Below are 12,244 nucleotides of genomic sequence, written 5' to 3'. Positions count from 1 at the left end.
TGCATAAAGTCTCGCATTGCCTGGGTCAGCTTTTGCATGGAATTTTGAACCGGTTCTTCTTGAGGTTTCTCCTATTTTGGATTTTGATTAAAGAAACCTTGAGGGGTAACAGTTTGTCCATTTCTCCAACTAAAGTTTGGATGATTTTTCTAACTAGGATTGTACGTAATAGAGGTTGGTCCATTGAATGTTCTTTGATAATTATTTACGGCATTGGATTGTTCATTCAACACTTCTCGAAAGGCGGGTATCGTAGGACAATTTTCAGTTGTATGAATGTTGCAATCACAGATGCCGCAAACACTTTCATTAACCTTATCCTTCTTTCTTTCCATGGCCTCAACTTTTCTTATGAGCGTAGTCACTTTATACTTGAGATCGTCCTCTTCTTTCAAGAGATACAACCCACCTTTCTCCTTAGATTAAGTCAGCTTAGATGTGGTGTTCGATTTTGGGTAATAGTCCCATGATTGTATTTTTTCAGCAAGACTATCGAGGTAATCCCATACCTCGTCAACATTTTTATTAATGAATTCTCCATTACACATTGTCTCGACCATTTGGCGCATGGAAGATGTCAGTCCATCATAGAAAAAAATTGTAATGCGCCACATTTCAAAGCCATGTTGTGGGCATGAACAGACTAAATCCTTGAACCTTTCCCAACATTGGTAAAATGTTTCATCCTCCTTTTGGGTGAAGTTCATGATTGCTTTTCTAAGGGTAATCATTTTATGATGTGGAAAAAATTTCTTTATAAATTTCCTTTGTATATCATTCCATGTGCTAATGGATCTAGGACGCAGTGAATGTAACCACGTCTTAGCCTTCTCCTTCAAGGAAAAAGGAAAGAGTTTCAACCTGACTGTGTCCTCAGACACATTTTGAAAATATAAAGTGGCTATGATCTCATCAAACTCTTTCAAATATAGATATAGTTCTTCAGATTCAAGCCCATGGAACTTAGGAAGGAGTTGGATAACCCCTGGCTTGATGTCCATATGTCCTATATTTTCAGGGAAAAACATGCATGAGGGCGTACTCACCCCCGCTGGTTGTAAATAATTTCGTAAAGTATGAGGCGGGGGTGCTTAATACACCTCATTCTCATCCTGAATGTCCTCCACCCTAGGTTGGGGTAGAAGAGGTTGGTTTTCAGCCATCACTTCAATTAACTCAGAGGATTTCGAGTAGTGTCTAGTCCTGCAATGGATAGTTAACCCCTCAACCAGTCCTCCTTCAGACAAGAGACGTCGAGTATTGTCACGGGCCCACTTGGGCATGAAACACTCGCAGCCCTCAATCAAATTCGAAACCTAATCCTAAGAAAGGAAAAGAAAATCTAGAAAGAAAGAGAGGGTTGGAAAGAAGTTACCAATTTGGAATCCCTCAGTTAAAAACCTGCAAAAGAAAATAAAACAAATCAGTTTCTAAAGAGAAGGTCTAGAATTAGAAAATTCTTAAAAAGAAAGATAGAAGTAAACTAGTTTCTAAAAGAAGAAATTCCTAAAAGAAAGTGGAAAAAAATAAATAAATTAGGAAAGTCCTAAACTAGAAAGTAAGTTAACAAAAGGGATCTGAAAAATAGAGAAAGAGCTTACCGAATTAGAAATTTCTATCTTAAAAGCCTACAAAATAGGAAAGTTAGTTTCTAAATAAAAAGTCTACAAGTAAAAAATTTCTAAAAATAAATTAGGAAACAAAGTTAGATTCTAAAAGAGTTAGAATTAGAAAGTTTCTAAAATAGAAAATCTAAACCTAAAATTTAAAAGTTTCTAAAAAAATAAACTAATTCTCTAAAAAGGAAAATAAAATAAAATAAAGGAAGATGAGTTAGTTTTTTAAATTAGAAAGAATTGCTCAAAAAGGAAACAACTAACCTAGTTTCTAAAAACAAAAGAGGAAAGTTTCTAAACATAAACTATTTCCTAAAAATAGAAAAATATTAGAATTAGAAATTTCTAAAATTCAAACCCTAATTCTAAAAATAGAAAAAGTAGAGGAATTAGAAAGGGATTACCAATTTAGAAGTTTATGTCAGGATCCTACAAAATAGGAAAACAGTTCGTTTCTAGAAATCAGAAAAACCTAGACCTAAAGTTAGAAAAATCCTAATTTTAAACAAAACCTAAAACTAGTTAATTTCAGAAAAATGTAACTGTCAATCCCCGGCAACGGCGCCAAAAACTTGTTCATTCCCCAAGTATAGGGTTGTGATGTAGTAATAAACTCGGTGAGACCGAGGTCGAATCCTAAGGGACTGAACCTGTACGTTATCTGAAACTAGGTTGAATTAGAACTAGACTAAGATGAAATCTAAATTGATTATAATTTGAGAATAATGGTGAAATATTAATGTAAAACTTAAGAAATTTAGAGGTAGGAAACTAAGGATTTAGAGGATCCACTTGTAGAAATCAGGGAGATCTTATGCCTGCATCAAAAACTAAACTGGACTTAGAGTCCCATCTTCATCCAGTTAAAGGGTGTAACCATGGAAATCAAACTGAACTTACTTTGATCTAGTTCTTAAGAGAGAAAGGTATATGAATTAGAATGGATTCCAACACCAAACCATGCCCAGGAGACAAAGTAAACAACAGAATTAAACGAATTCCAACCAATCAATAATGTATGAAGGTTAGGAAGGGTACCGTCATCCGACCATGCCTAGGAGACGATGGTGGACAAAAGGACTTCCTGACATCATAAACATAAAAAGGAAGGAACATGCTCAAAGCTATCGCAGACCCATTGTAATTTTAGTCACAACAGACCATTAAAAACTAAAAATATTCCCATAATCAGACAAATATCAAGTTCAATTCCATATAAATAAAAAGCATAAGCACAAAGTTCTTCCTATCACGCTACAAGCTTCACCTCTTAGCCCTAGCTAAGAGGTTTGGCCGACCATGATTAGGCTAATTCTCAACAATCATATGAAAGAAAACATGAAAATAACACAAATAAAAAAATCTCTAAAACAAACTCTCTTCTGCAGACGTCCCAACCCAAAATCTCCACGACAGATGCAAGCTCCACGTCCTTCCCTGCTAAAATCTCCCCTCTCTCTTTCATCTCTTTATATCACCATAGGGAAGCCGGTTGAGGCTTGTGCACAAAGGGACGGTGAGAAGGTCGGTTGGACGTTTGCAGCAGGGCCTGCGAACGTCGCACGCTGATAGTTGGTGGGGCCCATTATTGGGATTTCTAAAGGAATCCATTCCGTCCATTGGATGGTTTAAGAAAAACCAGTCAGAAATGACGTGATATAGCTTGAATTCAGTGTGGCCCATAGAACATTTATTTCACCGTCAGTCTTCTGTTTGAACGGTTTTAAAACTGCTCTTCATTGTCTTCTGCAATTTGGTCACCTAGGCTTGGATGAGAGGGCACGTGGGCTCCTGATGGACGGTCCAGATTAGAAGGATCATGGTCCATGGAGGCCCACAAGAAAGGATCGCAGCCTCTGGTGCGGAACGGAGTCGACACACGTCGACTCTGTTACTTGTGTTGGCCCACTTATTGAATTCAAATGGAAAATCCACTCCGTCTATTCGTTGCAGCTCAAAAAACCATGTGGGAATCACTGTTTTTGGATCAAATTCGGTGTGGTCCATGGATGTTTTCATTCAGCCGTCCATCCTACGTTTGGACGGTTAAAAATCAATATCTGCTGTACATTGAAATTTTGTCACCTAGGACTTGGTGAGCAAGCCTTAATGGATCCGATGAATGGTTTGGATTTTTCATATGGACAATGGGTGGGGCCCACAACATCAACCGATGATGATAGCGCAACTTCGCTATAACGACAGTTGCCGTTTTTGAGTAAGGAGTCGGTCAAAACCAACTTTGACCGGGTTTCTCCATCCGGTGCACGTTGAGTGCACATACACTCTCTATACATGTGATGCTCATGGGCCATCATCATGATGGTCGTGAGAAATCCGTTCCGTTCACATCTTTTCTCATATCATCTAATGGATAAAGCCTGAGTTTGAAGCATATTTGAATATCAGGTGGGCCTCAGATCAGTAATTCATAGGCTGATCTGACCGTTGGACCACTTCCACAGGTATCCAACCACTGAAATTTGACGTGTACGGTTTATTTAAGGTCTTCAGGCCATACATGAAGTTTTGTGCTGAACAGATGGTGAGAACCCTGTGATCTTGTATTCTGTACCAATTTCAGGCCACAGGAGCTTCAGTTTCTCAAAATTCTCGGGTCTCTGGCATGTAAATTTGTCGATCTTAGTCCCTTGGGGTCCGTCCCTTGCCTTGGTGACTCATGGGCATTAAATTCCTGCTTTTAACATCCTATTTCAATCCAAACTCGTAAATACACTCTGCATCACAAACATGATTAAATCGGGCCGTTAAACAGTACCATATTCGTAAATCCAGGCAATAAATGGGGTCTGATATGCAATATTTGACCCTCAACAATAATGTGTGTACTATGTAAAGGTCTCACTATTCCTAGAACTGAGGGAAACACTCTTCATGTTAAACATCTTAAGACCACATACATGATCATGCACAACATTTTCAATACGAATGTTTATCCGTATGACATATCGAGAACAAATATCTGTATGATGTTTATCTAGAGATCCCCGTATGCCTACCTACCCTCCTTCTAGGATAGTTGATTCGCATTATCAATAGAGAATGCCGTGACACTTTGCCTTTCTCATCCCTTATTTGTAAGTTGGCACAGTTCTTGGGACTACCATCCTCCTCTAATGCGATGCAACCGAAGGTGTGGTTCGATGAAGATGCATTTCAACAATACCAACATTTATCAACTGGAAAGTCCTCAGCCTCTTACCCGTGGAGTAGAAGATATCAGTGCCCGACGCCATGGGACTCAAATCGCACGCCGATCAACAGTCCAGAGTCCGTCAATCGCCAGAAGTTCAGTTAGAACCAGCTTGGATGACAGCTGTTGAGTGGGCAAGCTAACATTAAAGACCATCTTCGTCAATGGCAGAAGTGCCTGACCGGGGTGGAGGAGATTCTCACTACAGTACAACATACTACGCAGCAAGTTGTTGACTTGCTAACAGAAGGAGAGGTTAGGGCACCGTAGTCAGTGCCTATATGCTAAGTTGGTTGGTCTGTGTTAAAAATATTTTTGGTGTGCCCCAGGATGGGGAAATTGGTTGGATATTTCTTTTTGTTGTTTTGATGACATATGCCCATGGTTGGGCCTGCTAACACTTCTTTTTGGATGCTTTAAATATTCATACTGCCAAGCTTAGGCAATTTCTATGCTTTAATGAAGATGATATTTCTAACGCTTGAAATTAAGTTGTCTATGAGAATGAATCTTGTCTGTAGGATGCTGAATATCGCATATTATATGCTCGTAGAAATGAATACTACCAATGGGATAATGATTAGTTTATCATTGTTTATATGCTCATCAAAGGGTTTCATTCAAATTGATAAGTGATGATTTCAATGCTTTATTTCCAAATGCATATGTGCTTATAATGCCTCTTATGACATGTTATATTTCCTGCTATCTATATTATGCATTTAGGAGATGTGGTTACATATTATAGAGTGAAGTCTTTCACCTTTATGTTATGAGGCTTCCCTACATGGCCCTCCTATTGTTTTGATTCTCCCAGTATCTTCCAATTCAACTTCAGTCAATATGTTTGCGATTGGTACATTCTAACCTTTGCCAATGACTGACAAAAAGGGGGAGAAAAAATCCCACCATGAGAACAATTGTGTATGGTTTAGGTGATAGGGGGAGCAGCTGTAGGAGATAGGGGGAGCAGCTACATGAAGACTTCGTTTTGTGTGTGAACTCAAATAGACTAATTGTAAAATTGTGTAAAGTTCATGTAAGCACAATTTAGGGTGTTGTTCTAGGTATTGTTCTAGGTGTTTTGTGTTTTGTCACGTAATTGACAAAGGGGGAGATTAAAAGTGCCCTGGTTTGTCAATTAGCGTGTAAGCTAAGTCGGTGAGTCAGGTGAGCCTCATATGAAGATTGATCAAGCTATCGCCTTAACCAGATGTGTGTTCCGAGCTCGTCACAGGTAAATCAAGCCTCACATCCCAAATCCCAACACACACAGGTAAACAAAAACCCTAGAAGACTTAGAACAACATAGGATGTAATAGTATGAAAAACTTAAGTTTCAAACAGAAAAATCTTTTAAGTTTTTCAGCAAAGTTCGATGATATCGAGTCTGTGTTTATGTCATCGAACACTCATGTTCGATGACATCGAATAGTACTCGATGATATCGAATTAGGCCTTTTTATGTCCAGTAACCAAAAAGTAATTTAGACAAAATGTTCAATAAATCGAACATACATTTGATGATATCAACCAGTAGTAATCGATGACATCGAAGGTCAGTCGATGATATCGATAGACTTACAGCATTATCTAGCAAAGTCCTGAAAAATATTTTGATATTGCTCGAGGAATCGAAACAAAATTGATGTCATCGATATTCAAATCACAATGTCATCGATAGGGTCTCAATATCATCGAATCAGGATAAGTTTTGTCCAACAAGCTTCAAAGGAAAATCATCTAAAATATTCGAGGAATCGACACATTACTCGATGTAATCTAAATTTAAATCACAATGATATCGAGGGAGTCTCGATGACATCGAATCTCGTCAAAACTATTCCAACAAGCTTATGAGGAAAATCATGTGGAAATGATTAAGGAATTGATATAGTCTCGATGACATCGTAATTCAAAAATCGATGATATCGAGATAGGATTGATGTCATCGAATTCGGACAAACAGTGCCCAGGAAAGCTTTCACGGAATATCTTTGGAAACGATCGATGTATCGAACTGGTATTCGATGATATCAGAGTTCAAACTTCGATGACATCGAATCAAGTTCGATGTCATCGATCATCAGTTAGAAAAGTTCCAGGTATATCTTCAGTTGAGTTCGTATCATTGAGCCTAGATTCGATGTCATCGAAAGTATACGTTCGATGATATTGAATAAAGTCTGATGACATCGAACTCAGTCAATCTCTGGAAACATTATTACCGTTGGAACTTTTTATCTATATAAGGAAAGCTTGCTCTTGGTTGCTAGATAAAGAAAGAGAGAGAGAGAGAGAGAGAGAGAGAGAGAGAGAGAGAGAGAGAGCCTTGAGAGAATACTTGCATATCATCTACCCTAGGTCCTTTTTCTCATGGTAGTTCATTCTTTAATCCACCCACATCATTGATATTCTGTAGAGTGAGTTGGTGAATAAAATTCCTCATTCAAGGATCATCCAACTACTATCTTAATGGCAAATTATTGAGCGGAGATCCCTTGAATGCTTAAAATCTTGGAATCACTTCGTCTCTTAATGATTAACATTTATTAGAGTGGATTTCAATAAACCTTGACCCAACCCCGTCGCCTTACTTTAGAACATCATTAGTGTCGCGGATCAAGGGAGCTGAAGAATCTCCGTCACCAAGGGAGTATATCTTCAACAACGTGCAGAATGGGGCTCATCTACTTATCTGTAAGTCATTAGAGTCTAGAGACCTATTGATCATTCCTTGTGTAGGATTGGGTCACAGGTACATCTCACCCTTTCAAGCCCTCATAGGAGGCCTCCGACGAGAGAGTACGTTTGAGTACTACGTGTTGACCCTTGCTCTTGTTATAGGGCATAAACTTAGGTCCTTTGTGTAGGTCCTTGGCCTGTGTAGCCTAAACTAGGGTCCTTGTGTGGATCCTTGGCCTGTGTGGCCTAAATTAGGTTTCTTGTGTGGATTCTTGACCTGTGTGGTCTAAAATGAGGTTCCAAGTGTGGATCATTTACTCTTGTGTAGGGCATACAAGTGTTTCGTGGTGACTTTTTCTCCTGTGTAGGACAAACTTGTGCCTTATGTACGCATGTCTAGGTTCTTTGTGTAGGTCCTAGAGTCGACCTTATGTAGGTTGTAAAGATTAAAGGTGAACCTGATTTAAAACCTCCGTTAGTGAAATTTGGTATACTCAAGGGTTGAGTGCGTCTCCTAGGAGTGGAGTAGGTACATAGCCGAACCAATATAAATGACTATGTTTGGGATTGATATTTGTGTATTCATTTATTATGCTTACTTTAAATGATTACATCAAAACATGATAACATGAATGTTTGGAATTGTTAAGAATCACATCCCACACATATTGTCACATTGTTCATCCATCTTAAACTAAGTGTTAAATCATGTTTAAATATTAAGTAGTCTTGTGATTGGATCCTCTACTTGGCTTGGAAGCCATTAGAGTTAAAGTAAGTATATCTCGATAGTCGCACATTAAATCAAGATTGGGTTAATAGGATTTTTAATTATTAAGAAAAGTTTATAAAGTCCTATTCACCCCTCTCTAGGACTCTTTGACCTATTCTAACTTCTACTACAGTGGTCCTTACTACAATTTCAGCCTTCTCCCGAGGTGGTTAAGGGCAATGTAGTCAACTTTACGATGATTTTTTAAATTGGAGTCGATTGTCGATAGAATTAGGTGCCTCCTTCATTGTGAGTGTTCCAAGGTCAAAGGAACAAAAAGCTTGGAGGACTTCAGATTGATTAGCCTCACGACGGGTCGTACAAGATCTTAGACAAATTTTTATAAGTTAGGTCTTGGATGGTTCGCACGAACGTCATCTCGAAATCCCAAGAAGCATTTGTAGAAGTAAAGCAACTTTTGGATAGCGCGCTATTTCCATGAGTATGTCGAATCTTGGCATAGGGAAGCAAAGAAGAGCATTGTTTGTAAGTAAGATATTAAGAAAGCTGATGACCATAATGATCGGACCTTTCTCAACTACATGTTATGGCAAGTGAGGGGTGGACAAAAGTGGGGTGGATGTGTTTAGGGATGCCTTCAATCGGCCAAGCTTTTTTTGCTAGTCATTAGGTCTCTAAAAGGCTTTTTTAGGGCCTCAAGCGTCATTCGACAAGGAGATCCACTCTCCCCATTCCTCTTATGCCGATGACAGAGGTGTTGAGTAAAATGTTGGTAAGAGGGCAAGAGGTTTGCCTTATTCAGGGGTTTAGGATGGAAAACACTGATCTCTAGATATCTCATCTTTAATTCGCTGAAGACACCATTCTCTTTTATGACACAAAAGTTAACATGGTGGATAACTTGAGGAAGATTACCAAGTGCTTTGAAGTGGTCACTGGTTTGAAAGTCAACATTACGAAAAGTGAGCTTTTGGGTATTCGCATGTTAAATGATGAGGTGGGGAGATAGGTAGTGGTCTTCGAGTGTAGGGCAACATCCTTTCCCTTGATGTATCTTTGTTTACCATTGTGTATTGGAAAATCGACAAAGCATCTTTGGGAAAAGGTAGTGGAAAGGTTTGAAAGAAAGTTGTTGGGGTTGAATGATCAATATTTATCATTGGGAGGCCAACCTACTCTAATTAAAGACGCATGTCAAAATTGTTGTTGTACTACACGTCCCTCTCTAAATGTCCTTTTTATTTATTTATTATTTATTATTTATTTTATAGATTGGAGCGATTGAAGCCGGATTTCTTGTGGTGTGGCTTGAAAGCAAAGAAAAAATTCCATCTTTTAAAATAGGTGTGCAGGCCCTATGAAGAAGGGAGGGCATGTATTCAAGATATGGGAATGACTAATTTAGTGCTTCTTGGCAAGTGGTTTTGGAGATTCGGGATAGAAGAAGGGAAGTTGTGGAGAGAGGTTATTGCAAGAATGGATGTCAGGAAGGGGGATAGGAAGTCTTCCTTATACAGGGTGTTAGGCCTATGGAAGGCTATGTCTAGACTAGAGTCCACTTTTAGAGAAGGCTTTTCTATTTGCAATGGGAAAAGAGTTTGTTTTTGGAAGGATGTGTGGCTGGGGAAAACTCTGCTTCATAACGAGTTTCCAATGTTGTCTTGCCTTTCTCTGGAGACATTATTTTTAGACTCCCCCTTATTGCAGAAGCTTGTCTAATGAGGAAGTCAACAAGTTCATAAGGCTTCAAGGAAGGTTTTAAGGTTGTGCTCCATCACTGGGGAAAGGGATGCAATGGTCCACTTTTCTATCCGATCATTCTATAAGCTACTCTGGTCTCCCACGAAAGGAGGGTAGAATTTGCACATCCAAGATTTGGTCCTAGAGTGCTCCTAAGGTTGCAACTCTTGCATAGCTACTTGAGAAGAAAAAAGTGCTTACACTTGATAATTTTCCAAAAAGGTCAATAGTGCTTCCAAATATATGTGTTATGCATGAATGATGCAAAATTGATAAATAATCTTTTCATCCATTGATTATCAACAGGTGAGGTTTGGGGATAGTTTCTCAAGATCCTCAATGCCTCGTGGGTGATGCTGGGTACTATTGATGACCCGTTTTTCGCTTGCCATGGAGGGGGAATGGGAAAGAACAAAGGGTGGTTTGGGGGTTGGTCTTGATGGCAATCATGTGGCTAATTTAGGGGGAGAGGAATTGACGGTGTTTGCAAAATAACTGTGGCTTGGAGCAAGGAGGTTTTTTTTTTTTTTTTTTTTTTGGGGGGGGGGGGGGTGGGGTGGGGTGTGTCTCTTGTTCTAATGCCCTTGAAGGTGCTAATTATTCTCCTTCGATCGAGTTGTCGTTTTGTGTGCATGTTTTCTTGGCCTTTTTTTTTATATAAAAATAAAATAAAATTCTATTATCTTTTTTCAAAAAGCATTATGAGTTGGTTACGAGACACCATAATAAAAAAATAATAATAAAATGACGTAAAAATTCATAATTTTTGGTTACGAGACACCATAACAAAGAAAAATAAATTTACTACCTCAAATAAAGTTAAACATCATATCGCAAAAAAAAAAAAAAAAAAAAATGCAAAAATGTTGCGTATATCTCTTTTTTGAAAAAGAAAAGGGAATCTTTACCTCTTCTTTCCTCACTTGATTGATCAAATTCTTTTAACATTTTTATATTTACCCATGAAAAAGGGGTATAGGCCATACACACAATAATTCGATAGTGGGCTCCTCAACCACCATGCTCTCCCATATTCGACACCATTATCTGCAAAAGCAAGAAGTAAACGAGATGATTATTTCCCTAAAACTTGTCTTTCGATCAAAAGGAAATGTCATGGAATATCTAGATTTCTTTCTTTCTTCCCTTCCTTTTTTCGCCATACAATGAAAGAATTATCCTTTCTTATGTAAAGGAATGTGACATGGAAATCTGAAAGACATTTCGTTTAGGTGCATATACCCATCAAATGGTATCAGGCTCATCTTGTTTCGAGAGAACCACCATTCATGCAGTTCAAATGATTTTACCCTGGTCCGGGTGGTTCAATATTCCTTCACAACTTGAACAGTTCCGCTTGAATAGACCATGAAAGGGTAGTGCTTCTAGTCAAACCAACAGGCTGGCCACGTAGTCCAACATTACGATATTGGCTGAGTCTACAAAATAAAATATTACACCTATTATAGTCCCCGAAATTAAGGTTCAAGCTCAACTTAACGTAAGGGCATGTTTGGGTGACAAGAAAAATCCATCTGAACTCATTTTTCACCACCAATCGTGACTATAGCTGTCAGCGCTTGTTGGGGAAATGATTGAACTGTTCTGATTCACGATGCAACTATGACCGGCATAAACAACGGACGACTGATTTTGGGGGCATGATAGTTTTATGTGACAGTGCACACTGTGGATGGTTTGGATCTTGGCAGGAACATCACAGTTTCATGTGACTGCGCACACTGTGGACTTTTTGGATGATGGCTAGAGCATCGTAGTTTCATATGACGGCACGCATCATGAACAGTTTGGGTCTTGGTAGGCAGTGAATTGCCATCTCTCAAATTCATTTCCATGAAAAATAGCAGAGACTACCTCTTTTTAGACTGAGGGTGACATAGGCATATTTTATTATTATTATTATTATTTTTTTAAAAATGATGCTGTCACCGCATTCTACAATTATTAACTACCAAAGCATGTTCTATGTGCAATGAGAAGGGAAACAATTGTGTGCATTCATGTGCAGTGAGAGTGTTGCTCACACTTAATGAGCACTAGGAGTTGTTGGCACGTATCTAGCACCATACAATAATCGTAGGTGAGAATCTTAACACACATTTGAAATGGACTTTTGTATTTTCAAAATTTGAAACTATAGATTCCTGATCTAATGGAGAGACACATGAATTGCTAATTTACTATAGCCATACACGAGGGGTCAACACTGAGCCCATATCCGTTTGCATTGGTTAT

At 38.6% G+C, this 12,244-nt stretch overlaps 1 non-coding gene across 1 annotated transcript; it reads left to right on the top strand.

The window, feature by feature from the left end:
• Positions 1–618: 618 nt before the first annotated feature.
• On the top strand, positions 619–725 carry LOC131224408 (small nucleolar RNA R71). The gene has a single exon (XR_009160895.1). It is a non-coding gene; the product is annotated as a small nucleolar RNA R71 (small nucleolar RNA).
• The last annotated feature ends 11,519 nt before the right edge of the window (positions 726–12,244 follow it).

The sequence above is a fragment of the Magnolia sinica genome, chromosome 13, assembly GCF_029962835.1.
Source record: "Magnolia sinica isolate HGM2019 chromosome 13, MsV1, whole genome shotgun sequence".
In the NCBI taxonomy this organism is placed as follows: domain Eukaryota; kingdom Viridiplantae; phylum Streptophyta; class Magnoliopsida; order Magnoliales; family Magnoliaceae; genus Magnolia; species Magnolia sinica.
The sequence above is the reverse complement of the archived record's forward strand: the minus strand, read 5'-3'. Positions and strand labels throughout refer to the sequence as shown.